Here is a 14,554-nt window from a genome sequence, read left to right on the forward strand (position 1 = left end):
TGTGTGTGTTTCTCCCCCTCTGCCGGTCCAGTTATTGTTCTTTTGTTCTCAGAGGGGATAAGAAAAGGGGGACCGTTCTTGACGTTCCTGGCTTTCATTATTATTTTTTTAAGAGAGATGGGGGATCGCACGCAACAAAGGGCCAAAGGTCAGATTCGAACCTGGGCCGCTGCAGGACTCAGCCTACATGGGTGCGCACACTCTTACTGGGTGAGCTAGAGGTCTACCCACATTCCTGGCTTTAGTGGCCTTCACAAAGTCCGCCTCCATTGCTTCATTGGAGCTCTGAAACGGCACCAGTGTGAACGTTGAGCATCGACTCGCGTAAAACAGATGAAGTTGCTTTAAACGATCTAGGTTCCACTGTGAGGAGTTTAATTCCTCACCCTGGGCCTCTGGTTCTTTGTGTTTTTGTCACCTGCACATCGACCAGAACCAACCAGGAGAGCTGTTTTGGCCAAAGTTCCTCATACAGTATGACGCATTTTGCCCGGATTCAGCCTATGTAATGAAATACCTACAATGTTTCACAAGAACAGACTAACCCAGCAAAATGCTGATATCCATTTTCCCAGATGAAACTTTTTACAGTTCGGTAATATACTTTTTTCTCAGCAGATATTTTGACTACATAGTAGTAGTATGCCGTTTGACTTTTAAAAAGGGTTAACCCTGCTGTTGTCCTCGGGTCAAATCTAACCCATTTGCAAAAAAATTCAAGATCAGAAACTTGGGTTTCTGTCGAAAAATAACATGAGTTGTTCTGCACAACGTTCTTTACAAGTAATATAAATGATCAAATCACTACATTTATTTAATTTGGGTGTTTATTTAACTTGACGACATTTGAAGAATTCATTTTTTCATTACTTTCATTTTTTATAAAAAAAAAACATTGAGAAAAGAGATAAAAAATGACGGAAAAAACAACAAAAATGTCCCAAAAAGCGCCGAAAATAAATCGACCAAAGCGTCAAAAAGTGACAAAAAACGTTGGGAACTGTCAACAAAACACCGGGCAAAGCGGTAAAAGTGTCTTTATGTTTTAATTTTAAATTTTGAACCCAGAAAAAGTTGCATGGTTGACAGGAAGACAACACAAGGGTTAAAATGGAGTCTATTTAAAAGTGGGCTGGTAGGGTATTTAGCTTACGCTAGCTTACTATTCCAGCAAGATTCAATGCGGACTGATCTCATGAAACGGCGCCTGTATGACACGCCAAGCCATATTCCATTTTTGGCGTGTTATCAAGACGCATACTCGCTTTTTAGCATGATTATCAACGCCATTTGGCCTCCATCGACTTACATTACCTTGTGATAGCGTGTAAATGTACGCCGTAGAGAGTAGTTTGACATGGCGAAAATCCACGTAGGGAGGTCGGTCGGGGAAGCGGATGGTTAAAACACAGGACGTTCACCCAGGAGACCAGGGACCGTGTACCGCGTGTCACGTTTCCTAAACTTAATCAACAGTTTCTATTTTTAACCCTTGTGTTGTCTTCCCGTCCAAATTGAAAATCAACGCTTTTTAATCTATGTTTTTAATTTACATTCCATTTTTTCTTTGTAACATTAACTTTTGTTTTACAGTTCTTTTTGTAATATATGGTGAATAAAACTCATTTATAGGAAATTATACTCACAATGTTTGAAAAGCAGAAATTAGGAATTATTTGGACTCAAATTAAAGTAGTGTATGTTGTTTTACTCAATACTATTTCAAAAACCACTTCATCTTTTTTTTTTCAATGCTCCCAAAATCCCAAAATTTATGAAAGTAGAGATTTGTACTTGCCAAAGAGCGTTGTGTGGAATGAATCATGTTATTTTGGGTAGTTTAAAAGAACATTGACATGGGAAAACGGGTCAATTTGACCCGAGGACAACATGAGGGTTAACTAAACCCAACCCAGTTCTTCTTTTACTAAACCCATCTTTAAAAAATTCTGTTGGCTCCACAGCCCACAGGTACAAGTGGAAAAATATATATACTATAAACAGTATATATACTATACGAGTGAATGCTGCATTACAACTTTGCAGCTGTCATTGTGTTCATGTAAATATCAATCTACATTTACATCTACTGTACATTTGTGAATGTTTTCTCTGACTTCACATTCACAATACAGGTGCGTAAACATTTTCTATTAGTGCAAAATTCTTTTACAAGCTCTCATGGGGGTGGCAGTAACTCGATCCGTAGGGAGTTTGGTTGGGTACCAGAGGGTTCCTGGTTCAAGTCCCCATATGGACCAAAGTACGGTAGTGGACTGGTAGCTGGAGAGGTGCCAGTTCACCTCCTGGGCACTGCCAAGGGACTATTGAGCAAGGCACCAAACCCCTTAATGCTCAGGGTGCCTTTCCATGGGCACCCCCCCCACACTCTCCATTATTGCATGTATAGGTATAAGCATGTGTGTAATTCAGGCCTGTGTGTAATAACAAAAGAGTGAAAACATTGTAATTTCCCCTTGCTGGATTAATAAAGTATACAACAATATTATTATGTATTTTTGTCCTTTGTGTTCGAATTCAGATAACGTGTGTGTGAATATTTTTGGTCTGGTGACCGACCTGCTGTGCTGTGTTTCTTTCAATGTATGCACAATCGATGCATTCCTCCTACAGGGGACTGTAACACTTATTATCTAATCAATAACACTGTTCCCATGAAAGCTATTTCACAATCACTGATCACTGGAGATGAGAACCGTGTTGGAGCAGTGTTGCATTAACCACAACATGGATGAATAAATAAAGCAAACCACAGGGGCCATACTGGGGCGGTTACATTAGCTCTAGGGGCCCGGAACCGCCAAGTTGGACAACGGATTCTCACGGAGCGCTTCCTATGATATTGAATGTAGACAAATGTACACCAATTTGTAAGATACCCTACAAAATTACGTCACGTAACACCAGGTCACATGACAGTTGAAGGTGTAAGTGATGATAATCCAATACACTTTTTTGTCAAATTCAGTGAATATCTCCTCCCGATCAGCTAGCTTTTCATTTTCTGTGTGCTCTGAATCTGTCAATGGAAGACAAAGAGAAAAGAGTGCACGAGCCACAAAATACTATTCCAGCCAATGAGCAACAGGCAGCAACAGGCAGCGACAGTTGATGGCAGGGGTGAGGGGGGGGGCCATCATTTGAACGTGTCAGTAGTTATCTGTTTAAGTTTAGCGATCCTTACGGTTGCATTTTACCGAGAACAGCTCACTGTGAGCCAGGAACAGGGCAACGAGGGGCCGTGGTCAGTAGAGTCAGGAACCAAAATGACTTGTTACATTTTTTTATAGGATGCCAAAAAAAATTGCCACACACAGCAAAAAACACCTCCTCAACACATTCTAACTTCCATCTCGTGAAATACTGACGCTTGGTCAGGTGCCTTTGTCGTGTTATTGACGCGAAAGGTCTTTAGCATCATATAAGACGCGCTTGGTCGGACTATTGGCGTCCCTACTGACCAACACATATAACAAAGACACTATTCTTTACGATTATTGTTTTGTGTCAAAAAGAAATATTGGAAATTACAAATTAGGTTGGGCCCGGATAGTTCCCCCCCCCCCTTTAATGCCTTGATATGTCCTGTTAAATTAAGGGCTAAAATGCCCACAAAAGGATCTTCTATGTTAATCTTAAATAAAGATATTACAAATTAGGAAATAGACCCCAACCAAATAAATATGGAAACAGGTACTAAAAATTATAAAAAAAATAAAAAAATAAAAAGCAAAGGCAAATGTGAAAAGCGCTACCATGACAATTACAGACAAAATAGATATGCATGGAAAGAGATTGCGCACAAAATGACAATTTCATTTGTTTTGTTTTAATCTTTGACTGATAGGAGGGGGGGGGGGGAGTGCTTGAATCATGCTTCTGAAAGAACTAGCTCCTTCTGAATTATGCATGTTGCTTCTAATACTGTTTTTCCTTCACCAAGACTGTAAATCACATTTGATTGGAGAAATCAAATGTTCAAGATGAATTATCAGAGGTATTTTTTTTACGGGAGGAAAAACGAGAGGGATTGTGGTAAACAAAATACTCAAAGTACATGTCTTTGGACACATATTTAGCACGTATCAAAAGAAAGTTAATGGTTAACACAGGGGCCTGTGGGAGAAGAACTTATATTTTTCATTTCACTGGGTGTGTAACGTTTGAGGAGCTCTGTCATCATGGATGGAATAAAATATTAAACTCCTGGTTAAGTCTGATGCTTTGTTGACCCAGCTTAGCTCCTCTTTTCCCCCTGTGTGTTGAGCTCTCTTTTTTTAACTACAGAGTGAGGCATGACACTTCGTTTTCATTTTTTATGGGAGTCCCACATGCCCAGTACCTAGGTACGGACTACTAGCCAGACAGAAACAGAGCAAGAGGGTGTGCCCTGACAGTACCTAGGTAAGGACTACTAGCCATTCAGAAGCAGAGTATGAGGGTGTGTCCTGACAGTACCGAGGTAAGGACTACTAGTGAGTCAGAAGCAGAGTATGAGGGCGTGCCCTGGCAGTACCTAGATAAGGACTACTAGCCAGTCAGAAACAGAGTATGAGGGCGTGCCCTGGCAGTACCTAGGTAAGGACTACTAGCCAGTCAGAAGCAGAGTGTGAGGGTGTGCCCTGACAGTACCTAGGTAAGGACTACTAGCCAGTCAGAAACAGAGTATGAGGGCGTGCCCTGGCAGTACCTAGGTAAGGACTACTAGTCAGTCAGAAGCAGAGTATGAGGGCGTGCCCTGGCAGTACCTAGGTAAGGACTACTAGCCAGTCAGAAGCAGAGTATGAGGGCCCTGGCAGTACCTAGGTAAGGACTACTAGCCAGTCAGAAGCAGAGTATGAGGGTGTGCCCTGACAGTACCTAGGTAAGGACTACTAGCCAGTCAGAAGCAGAGTGTGAGGGCGTGCCACGCTAACAGCTAGGCGAGCATCATAACGTGTGTTGCAGGGTGACGCATGTTCGTCTCTGAAGTAAAGGCTGGACTACAATACAGCAGTTTGGAGCAGTTTGTGCACAGTGTTTTCTGTTGGAGATGGTAAGTCCTTTTGGGGAGGACGACTTTGGGCTTTTGCACTCTGTAAACCAATAACGTGCACAAAAAAAGATATATAACACAATAAAGGAAAGGGAAAAAAAGCCAAAATGCATAATATGAGCACTTTAAGTAAAATATCTGGATACTTCCTCCACCATTGCATAGTTGACAAACAAGTGCATGTTATTGGGCTTCTCTTTAGAGATTTCTTGGCCTCCTTCGTGCACAAAAACTCCCCTAAGCTGTTGCAATGACAAATAATAGCTACTTGTTAAGACCCTGCAGCTATGCTGACTGTGTTCACACACCAGCAGGAAGAACGGGAATGCAAAAGACAACCTGGCCACCTTTGGCACAGGGATGGAGCCTGTTGAGAAGAAAAGTGTCCTCAGTCGGAGGGAGGTTTAACAGAAGTTAAGAAAAGCATTGCCCTAGAGCGAGCGTCTGCGTCACATCCCCATAAGCAGCACACACACACACACACACACACACACACACACACACACACACACGTACAGTGTGTTCTTTATCAAAGCAGACAATCCAACCAATAGAGGTAGCATAACACTCCTCTTCAGCATAGCACACAGGCAGAAAAGCAAAAGTGCCTCATACCTTCCGATATGCTCCACTTGGAAAGCAGAACAAAACACACATACACACACTCGCTCGTATAAACAACAAAGTAGGTCTAGGCAAGGCCAGGTCAGGTCAGAGAAGCAAAGCAAAGCTAATAGATGCAGACAATAGGTGTGTGTATGACAATGTGTGTGTGTGTGTGTGTGTGTGTGCGCGTGCCATATGCAGACAGACTGAGTGTGTGTGTTTGCACAGCTCTTAGGCCATGTGCGACCCTGACCTCAACCACTTGCATGACCTCAGCATGTGCATTGCTACTGTAGCCTGATGGTGCAATCACGTGTGTGTGTGTGTGTGTGTGTGTGTGTGTGTGTGTGTGTGTGTGTGTTGTGAGTGTACTTTAATGTGCAGAAGCAGCAGGATTTAAGATTAAAGTTAATGAGACGTAAAGTACTCTTAAAAAAAACCCGGCATGCATCTCCAGTCCAAGCTACACAGGACAGCCTTATGAGCTAAATACTGTCTAACCAATTCATTTGTAAAGTAGTTGAATCATGCACTGTTCTTATACGTGGCAGTCTGGGCTACCAACGTACTGGTCGGTCTCATCTTTTTAAATCAATATCCATTTCAAAAATATAGTTTTCTTTATTGCATCATTTTGCAAGCTTAAACAAGAGTTTAGTTCTTGTTTTGCACAGATGCATTAGCAATACTAACTAATATTGCCGAGTAGAGAAATAAATGGGAGGGAAAAAGAAAGCAGGAAGAAAGATAAAGAGATTAAGTGGCAGAAAGGAGAAGGAAGACATGAGTGTATGGAGCGGCCCACTTCATTTGGAATCCAAAGGAAACCGGTATGAGATGTGCAAACCATACAGTACACACACAGTGTTCCATCTTCCACCCTAATCCATTAGAGCACCCACACATGTTTTGCTACATGTTACATTTCAATAATTTGAAGCGGATGGAGTACTGCAGCTGGAAAGAATACTTAGGACATGTACTGATTCATACTGCATGTGTGTATGGTAGAGTACATTTGAAGGTCCCATATTGTAAAAACAGAGGTGCTGTATAAATCTTGTGAAAGTATCAAGACGTTCAATCCACAGAGAAATGCACACAGACTAGAATCAGAAATCTGTTATGTGATGTCACAACAGCTACTCTATATACATATATATACTGTAGGTCATTCCCTAATGATAGTACAGAAACGCTGACCAATCAGAGCAGGTCCCTCCCGCCTGCTCTTTTTCAGGAGGGAGGCTTAAAGAGACAAGCACTGAAATGCTTTCAGGTGGAGGGACTCATGATCAAGTAGGAACCCAAAATATGAAAATGAGCAGATTATAGGACCTTTAAGACTCTTTTAACAGCGACTTAACTGAAGAGATGGTGAAGTTTATCTGTCTATCTTTTCATCATTCATTTGTATACCTTCATTTACTTTGTAATGTTTTCTTCATGTGCATCCTCTTCAGTCCAATTTAACCTCCCATTTGTCAGTTTTTGCGTGGCCATTAAAAATGAATAATATCCACACTCTAAAAAGTCCAACAGCCACTTAGTATTTGTCCTGAATTTGAGAATATCTTTGATATTTTATCCTGATGCACCCTTAAATACAATGCTAGTAAAGTTAGGAAACCAGTTATTCACGCTGCATGTTATATTATAAAACTGGTAAGTTATTTGCTTAAGTGTAGGCGCGAGGTGTTCCCAAGCAGCAGATATCAATCTATGCAACGCAACACATTCCATTTCCTGTGCAGACAGGAAGTTAGAAGACAAAATAACATAGTCAGAGCGCTCTCTTGTTGTTGAAATTCATTGTGTCTTCCCTGTACATTCCAGGTTACTTTTTAGAGAATTCCATACCAACATGTGTCACGGCTGCTGTCCCAGGTTCTGATTTGGGACTGAGAGAAACACAGGAGCTGTCCCTGGTACTGAGAGAAAGGCGCTGTCCTTGGTACTAAGGGACAGGAGCGGCCCCTGGTACTGAGAGACAGGCGCTGTCCCTGGTACTGAGAGACAGGAGTCCTCTGTTTATGATGAGACACAATCCCAACACAAAAGACAGGATTTTATATGTTAAACAGTGACTTTTAGAAATTAATTGAAATGATAATTACATTTTTAATATCATTATTATTATTATGATTAGTAGTAGTAGTAGTAGTACGATTGTTGTTATTGTTTTTTATTGTTTTCATATTATTATTATTGCCATTGTTATTATTGTTATTGTCGTCATTGTTGTTAATGTTATTATTGTTATTATGTCATTAGTATTATTGTTGTTATTTGAATTGTTATTATTATTGTTGTTATTATTGTTATCAGTAATGCCATTATTGTTATAGTCATCGTTATTATTATTATTGTTATTATTATTATTATTGTTATTATCATTATTGTTGTTATTGTCATTATTATTGTTGTTGTTATTATTGTCGTCGTTATCTATGAGCTAATTTGAATGCACAAGCCTACAGTATGTAGTGCAGTTATTTAGGTGAAGCTAGACGAAGAAGGAAGGAGAGACTTGTTTGAAAGAACCCCTGTAATGTTTTTTTTCATATTCCCCATCTTTTAGTGTGTTATATAGTTTCTTACTGTATGTAATAGGTGCATGAAGACCAAAAGGAAAGAACACAGTTTACTTCAAATGGAGCTTTCTCTCCCAGAGACAGCACTATTTCTCGACGCCTCGCCCACATTCCTCAACTAGTGATGTCACTGATTGGGAAAGCCAGCCCAGTTCTTCATCTGTGCTGTCACTAGGTGCTGTCGCCCAAGACAAGCAGAGAGCAGAGGAGTTGGACAGCAGGCACCCCGTGCACGGACACAGTGCACCTCCACCCTAGCTGAACCCCAGAGCCATTCATCATTTATCTATCATTGCCATTCCATAAAGTTAGTGCGCAAGGGACAGATTGACACAGGAATGGTCTAAATCCATACAGAGGCCAAGATATCCTGATACTAATTACCCTTCATAGTCCCAAAATTCAAGCTCCTACCCATCCCATAATGCAATTTAATAGTGTCTTTACATTAGACCCTTCCTATCTGGTACATGGCCATGTCTCTCAAACATCAGTTTTACGCCAGTCTGTTTCGTTATAAGTAAAATCCCATCAAAGGAGCAGAACTGTGACTGTGAGTAGGATTTCTTCTCCCCTGCATATGGAGTAATCCTAACGTTGAATAGCACGTTGTACTGCCCCCAGATGCTGCAAAAGCACATCTTAAGAGAGACATCAGAGACGAGTGTTAAGTACATAATGTATATAAAATCAGACGTTATCGAGGCTAAACAGACGGTTGTAAAGATGTGGAACATTTAGTGGGTAGTTCAACATGGCAGAGAGACACAGTTACATAGTGAGAGAGAGAGAGAGACAGAAACAGGGGAACAGATACAAAGCTGTGACTCATGTGAGAAAGAAAGAGACTCTCCAAAGGCAGTTAAAATAGAAAACCAGCTAAATGCGTTGATTACATAAACAAGCTCGGAAAATTGAGAAGAAAACACAAGGAAAGAGGGATGAGGGTGGAAATGAAGGCCCAGAGGGGAAGGAGAGAAATAGAAGAAAGTAAGAGGGATTTAAAGAGAAGTGGGTGAATTCATTTTTGAGGTTTTGAAATTAAAACAGCTAAATGATGTGATTAAAACAAACCGAGCGATTTGCGTTGGACACCAGCGGATTCAAAGAGAGACGCGGCAATAGAGGAGGAGTAGGTGGAGGAGGAGAGAAAGATGAGGAAGCGAGAAAATAAAGAAGTGAGCCGATGTTCCTAAACCAGCTCAGAGATGTGCGATGCGAATCATTGCGGGCGATGTTCGCACGCCACTGCAATCATCTGTAACTAATCGCTGATGCACTTACATAACCAGGCCACAAAGTTAGTGGCTCAACAGCATTATGGCCGACGTGCTCAGGATCTCTCTCACAACACACACACACACAAATGAAGACACTCGGCATGCTATTTCACGGGCTTGCCATTGAGCAAGACTCGAGGCTGCCAATCCAAGCAAAGCCCCAACAACAACTCCCACGAAGCTCTGCGAATTCAAACACACCATCAGGGTTGAAGGCTTTATGTGAAAGCAACAATAAATCAATTCCAGGAAAATGATCAGAATAATACACTTTCAGACGCGTGACCCATAGACCACAAACCAGTCTGCATACATATACATGTTCTGAATTTTCTCTACGCACTTTCCTCTCTTTCTTAAGCTAAGAGCTCATGGCAATACATGGTTGGAACACTTAACTCAAGCCCATAGGCCTCATTTGAATACATGTATTGGTCAGTATGTCTGCAAGGCATTTAAGCCTCGACAAAAAACACACACACACACACACACACACACACACACACATACACACACACACTTTCTATAAGTAGTCCACTGGCTGAGGGCTACTGAGGCAATTTGCCCGAGGATGAGAGAATACTGATGGATATTCATTAGGTGTGGTTTTGATTGAAGAAAACTAAAATATTCAAAACAGCACGGGTGTGTGGGTGCATTTTCAAATGCAAAATGTCAAACGTGACAAAGTGGACTTATTTGAATAAAAATAAAAAAGTGACAAAAACTTCAGGAAAAGTGTCACAAAAAAACAACTTTCAAAGGAACAAATGTCAAAAAAGTAACAACGTGGATATCTTTACTATCCTACAAATTCAGCAATTCGAACTCTAATAAACTAAAATACTGGGGATCACTTCTATGGACAATTTCTGTTCAAATCTAGAGACATAAAACTGTTAATACAACGATTTCTTGGAGTGCAGTGGTATATTTCTCATAAACATAATTACTGAGGCATTAACTTGTAAGCAGCATTTTCAAAGTAGAGTTTTTTAATTAGGTTACTTTTTAAGTAAAACAGTGTTGACGCCTAAACAGTGACTGACAGATACTGAGCACAAACCAACCCCACATTGAAGAACAGATTATTGCTAAGGCCATATAGTCAAATTTGAGAATTTATTAAAACTGTAATGACAATGACTTCCAACAATAACTTATTTCGCCTCTAAATTGCTGTTAAACAACAAAAACAAGGGTATTTTACAAAACTCAGGCTTACCATTTTCAGGTAAATGCACCATTAACTTTTCTGTATTGTGCAGACAGGGGCCACGGTGCAACTAGTTTGTGTATTTAGCTGCATACTGTTGCATGTCCTGTCGTTAGGATGCTCTTGCACCTAACCCTAGTCTTTTCTCCGCTCTGGTCTGAAGAAGCGTGTGTGTAGGGTCAGGAGTCCCCCGAGGGGGGGTTGGACCGAGCCCCGAGTAGATAGATAGAATAGAATAGATGGAAAGCCTTTATTGTCATTATACACAAGTGCAGTACCTGTGCAATGAGATTTACATTATGCAAAAATATAGTTTTGTCTATCAAAAGAGTAGATGCTAATTTCAAATCTTGCTAGCTCTTCAGCATTACCAACCCTGCCTATAAAAGCTGATGAAGAAGAAAATTCAAATCTTTAAAAAGTTACTACTGACTCAGATACATGTCGTGAAGTAGAAAGTACAATATTTGCAGTAGAGGGGAAGTAGAGCATAAAACAGATAAAAGTAGGCTATAAAGGTGAAGTACAAGTCTCTTAGTATTGCACAACACTGGGAAAAGTGTACCTAGTTACGATTTTACTACTACTGCAGATGGGAGGCTTCATATGGAAGAAATTAGGGCCCAAAATGTATCCAGCTTTCTCACAATGACTCCCAGTTTACTAGAAATATAATAATAATAATAATGCTCCTTCCTCAGAGCAGGCTTTCAGAGATATTTGCTTCATTGACTTTCAGCAAGGACACGGATTACTTATCTTGGAGAGAGGGCTGAACTGTGAATTAAAAACTAGTTATTGTTGTACCGACAGTTGTGATTCGGATGTATATGCTGCATTAAAAGAGTTGATAAAACACTTTTTCGCTAGTACTAATAGTAAGACCATCCTTAGGTCAGTTTGGACTGACTTCCCACTCTGACATCTTGGCTAAATACAGACCCAGGACCTAAAACACTTTGTTGGCATTCACAAAACACCATACATTTGTGCGTTCACAGTCTGTGTTGTGTGTTCTTGCTTCTTTCAACTTGTCCGGAGGGCAACTTTTTTTTAACTTCCTCTTTTCGGAAGGGGGTAGGCTCTCTGCTTGCATTTTAAATCACTTGTGAAAGAACAGCTTGTTCTCTGTCTGTGTGGCCGCAAATAATTTGATAAGGGTAAGAGCATCTCTAACTTTGTGGGTCTAAGTGTAGGCACGCAGATGTGTGTGCCGTCCTCCCCGGCTGGTTTTTTCCTGACAGCCAAAAACACCTTTCGTGAATAAAACATCAGGTATAAAGCCTCTGTATATAATCCAATCTGACGGCCCCAACAGCCAGGTAACGTTTGGGCTTCAGACTGCTGCTCATGGGGTTGTGCAGTGTGTATAAAGAGTATATGGAGAGTGCTATCTCAGATTTTTAACAGACTAATTATTCTTTGCTTGACCCCTGAAAGTGATTGTTTCAATCATGGCTTAGCAATTGTAACTAGGCAGGCAAACTTGCAAATTGTGGATTTCTGAATACTAATTACTCGCTAATTAAACAGTTTGGTAGACGGTGTCTTTTTTAAGCCTTTTCAAAAAACAAGGCAAAGGGATAAAGCCTGGATCAAACACTGGGCGTTTCTCAATATGTGTTCTTCTATGGACTTGTGTTCTTGTGTTCTTGTGAAACGTCATGTTTGGTGGCCAAAGTACTGACCCAATACACAAGTTAGCATTTCGCCAAGAACACTTAAAGTCCCCGGATGTGATCTCGACACGCCCATTTTACCGAGGATACATCGGATGGTGACTTGTGGTAACTTGGCCGGGCCGGTATCCAAGCATTCAATTCGGGTGTAAAGCGCGTATGGTTTCGGTACACAGATTGTCACAATTTACGTCAATTAGTAAATCAATAAATTCATTTTTGGGATGTTTTATGGCGAGAAATCAGCTGTGTAGATTTTGAATATAGGCAGTTCAACAAAAATTGATGGTGAATTAAAAAAGCCTTCGGAGTTGGAAAGCTCCACAACCCCCGGCGGGCGAGCTTGCTACGCCAGCCGGGAATGACTCTCGCGAGCCGGTCAGTCAGTCAGCTCACAGACCCCTCTGCCCCACATTTAGACAGACCCCTCTGCCCCACATGAGAGACAGACCACTGCAGCAGCAACAACGGAAGAGGAAAGCCAGGTCCACAATTGTAAGATATTTAAAACTATTTTTACCGCTGTTGTTATAGGATATATCCCCTCCTCCTCTATCCTCCTCCTGGCTCTCCTCACTCGCAGGCTCCTCATCTGCTTCTCGGTAAAGTATACCGACGGCAGTGGCTAACGTTACCCAGTCCATCTATAATTTTGATACCTATTTTAACGTTTCTTCTCTGATTTCAATTCAAAGTGAATCCCAAAATATGTTACAAGGTTTTCTTCTCGCCGTTGTGTCGTTATTTATACAGTTATTGGCCCGTGATACTTAATAGCACGTTAGATGAAAACGTAACAAAACAACGAGGCGGTGTGAAAGGTGATCGTCCATGCTTTATTATGAATACACACATCAAAGCTAACTATAAAGTGGCAGCCCCTCTATGCTGGGGGTGTTGCGCAATAACAGGAAGAACGCTTCGTCTCAAAACTGTCAACAGTGTTTTGTGTGCTTCTGAACTCGCGAGTACAGTCTTCCAGGTACAGATAGCAAGTACGGTCTCCCCAAGAACACAAGTCCGTTCTTTGCTTACTTGGTATTGAGAAACGCCCACTGTTTATCTGCTCTAACATAAGATGAAATCATTAGCATGCTAAGGTAACTAGCTTACCACCAACAACCTAATCCAGCGTTAATGCCTACATTTTAGGGGCTGCTGTGGCTCAGTGGTAGAGCGGTTGCCTGCCAATTGGAAGGTTGGTGGTTCGATCCCCGCCGCTGCAGTCATTGTCGAAGTGTCCTTGGGCAAGACACTGAACCCCGAGTTGCCGAATGTGTGTGAATGTTTATCTGATGAGCAGGTGGCACCTTGTACGACAGCCCTGGCCACAGTGTATGAATGTGTGTGAATGTTTCCTGTAGATGTAAAAGCGCTTTGAGCAGTTGTTAAGACTGGAAAAGCGCTATATGAAATACAGCACATTTACATTTTGTGGGGTTAAAGGTTACAGTTAAAAGGGTAATTTTTACCTTTTAACCCTCTTTTCTTATGTATTTGTGTTTAAGATTTGTGATGGGAACAACGATCTTTGAAATTGGTCAATACGAAGCGAGAACGCTGTGAGCCGGCAGTTGCAGATCGAGCTGCATGTGGGGCAAATGTGCATCGTTAATTTCGTCCACCAAAAGTTCTGTTGCTGCACCCTGAAAGGCTTAGATCATTATTCTAAATGTCAGAGAAAGGCCTTTTTAAAACCTATTTAGGACCTTTCTGTTTAACCACAAACAGCTCTGAGAACGTTAGAGCTAATCACACCAGACTCTATTTAAAAAAAACAATGTTTTTAGCGTGTACAGAGACCACTTAATATTAGCAACAAAGTCCTCTGGTCCTCATCAGTGGGACGTTTTGTGAGTGTTTCCCACAGAGAAAACCTCATATTCTGCTTAAGTCTTGCACGGACTAATCTGTTTACATTTGAATGTTTGTATCCCAGTTATACATAAACCACCAAATATTATTAGCATGCAAAACAGGCTTTAACAGCGGGTAGAAACAAACAGTAAATGGGACAAGTTGTAAACACGCTACAGTATTAAAATAACTTTTTCCCATCTATCTTATTCAGGTTGGTCATAATTGGAATATGAATGTTCTTGCGAGACGGGTGGGTGGGTGGG

The 14,554-nt window shown here is 41.1% G+C and overlaps 1 protein-coding gene and 1 long non-coding RNA gene across 6 annotated transcripts in view; one reads left to right on the forward strand and one right to left on the reverse strand.

The window, feature by feature from the left end:
- The window catches only part of il1rapl2 (interleukin 1 receptor accessory protein-like 2), a 464,615-nt gene that overhangs the window by 278,574 nt on the left and 171,487 nt on the right, over window positions 1-14,554 (reverse strand). The window lies entirely within an intron of this gene.
- LOC117951298 lies at window positions 4,290-5,156 on the forward strand. The gene is made up of 2 exons (XR_004658137.1): window positions 4,290-4,367; window positions 4,886-5,156. It is a non-coding gene; the product is annotated as an uncharacterized LOC117951298 (long non-coding RNA).

The sequence above is a fragment of the Etheostoma cragini genome, chromosome 10 (genome assembly GCF_013103735.1).
Source record: "Etheostoma cragini isolate CJK2018 chromosome 10, CSU_Ecrag_1.0, whole genome shotgun sequence".
NCBI lineage: Eukaryota > Metazoa > Chordata > Actinopteri > Perciformes > Percidae > Etheostoma > Etheostoma cragini.